The sequence below is a fragment of the Octodon degus genome, unplaced genomic scaffold, assembly GCF_000260255.1.
Source record: "Octodon degus isolate 3935 unplaced genomic scaffold, OctDeg1.0 scaffold00146, whole genome shotgun sequence".
NCBI lineage: Eukaryota > Metazoa > Chordata > Mammalia > Rodentia > Octodontidae > Octodon > Octodon degus.
The window spans coordinates 1,165,694-1,167,420 of NW_004524722.1; the positions used below are offsets into that span (position 1 = coordinate 1,165,694).

A 1,727-nucleotide genomic window follows, 5' to 3' on the forward strand; every position below is an offset into this window, starting at 1 on the left:
TCTCTCTCTGAGACAGGGTCTCACTATGCAGTTCATGATGGCCTTGAGCTCACTTTGTACCCCAGGCTGGTCTCAGACTCACAATGATCCTCCTGCCTCAGCCTCCTGAGTGCTGGAATTACAAGCAAGCATGGGCCACCATGCTCAGCTGTTCTTCCATTCTGTAAAATTATTTTTCTAATCTATTCTGAACAGATAAAACATCAACAGGGCCTAGCACAAAACAAATGTTCAACAGCCAGGTATGGTGGCATATGTCTATAATCCCACCTCTCAAGAGACAGAGGCAGCAGAATCACCCCGAGTTTGAGGCCAACCTGAGCTACATAGTGAGCTCAAGGTCAGCTGGAACTATTTAGAAAGACCTTGCCTCAAAAGAAAAAAGATATTAAATAAATATTCCATGGCCTCATTATATCTCAGTAGAAAGCTCTTAAAGATATTCTCATCCAGTTTCTCAATTTTTGTGAAAAATCTGATCAAATGTGTGGGGGCTGAGGAGAGCTCATCTTCCCCACCATGCACAAGGCCCTGCATTCAATCCCCAGCAGGGGGAGGAAAATTCAAATAAAAGCTATAAACTCTCTTTCCAGAAAAACTCAATACAGAAAATACTTTTTATATACAATTTCAAGACACATCATGCCTAGATGGGTAAGATTAATTTATCCAAAGTCACAAAGTTGAAAAGTGGCAGAACCAAGCTCAGATTTTCTGGTTCCTAATGCAAAACTCTTTCCATTTTAATGGAACAATTTTAGTAGAACATGTTTTCTGCTGGGAGCCTGCTGGACACAGGCCCCAAGTGCGGATGTTCTTCTCATGAAATTCCTTGATACAAGGAAGACACTTAAGAAAATATGGCAAGTTTAATGGCTTTTGAGTCCCAAATACAATGGTTTGTATTCAGAGCAAAGCAATGGAGTTATGTATTTTGTATAAGAGCATTAAAATGTGCCAAAGAACCAAAATTTTTAAAATTTCCCCATGTAGAATAGAAAAATCTTCCAGTTATACCATTTATAGAAAGTGAGGATAGCTGGGTGTGATGGTGTACACCTGTAATCCCAGCACTCAGGAGGCTGAGGCAATGGAATTGTTGAGAGTTCAAGAGCAGCCTGGGCTACATAGTGAGCTTAGTGAGCTCAAAGCCAGCCTGAATTGCACAGTGAGATCCTATCTCAAAAAGACCAAAACAAAAAAAAAAAAAAAAGAATGACACAATCAAGACTCAAAACTAGGTCTTCTGAGTCTCAGGCCAGAGTTGTGTTCACTTACCATAAAATCCTTTGCACACACAAAGAAATTTAATGACCACAGAAGCAATCATGCAAGTAGGTCAGAGAAATGGGTAAAATAATTGCAAAATGCTTCAGCTAACTTCCAGTTATCAATAATTGTTTAAGACGCACATGAAGAATTTAAATCTGCAAATAACATAAAAATCAGATGCTTGGCTGAAAATATCAATCCACCTCTATTTGCCACACATCATTCATTCAACCAACATGAATTTTCTAACATCTCTACTCTGAGGTTCACACTGAATTAAGTACCAAGAAGATCTTTATCTTTTTCTTTTCTTTTCTTTCTTTCTTTCTTTCTTTCTTTCTTTCTTTCTTTCTTTCTTTTTTTATTATTATTTTTTTAATTTTATTTTTATTTTTATTTTTGTGGAACCAGGGATTGAACTCAGGCGCTTGTGCTTGCCAAGGAAGCACTTATTC

The 1,727-nt window shown here is 37.9% G+C and overlaps 1 protein-coding gene across 1 annotated transcript in view; it reads right to left on the bottom strand.

Moving 5' to 3' along the window:
* The window catches only part of Mrpl48 (mitochondrial ribosomal protein L48), a 64,022-nt gene that overhangs the window by 49,839 nt on the left and 12,456 nt on the right, over positions 1–1,727 (bottom strand). The gene's annotated exons all lie outside the window — the stretch shown is intronic.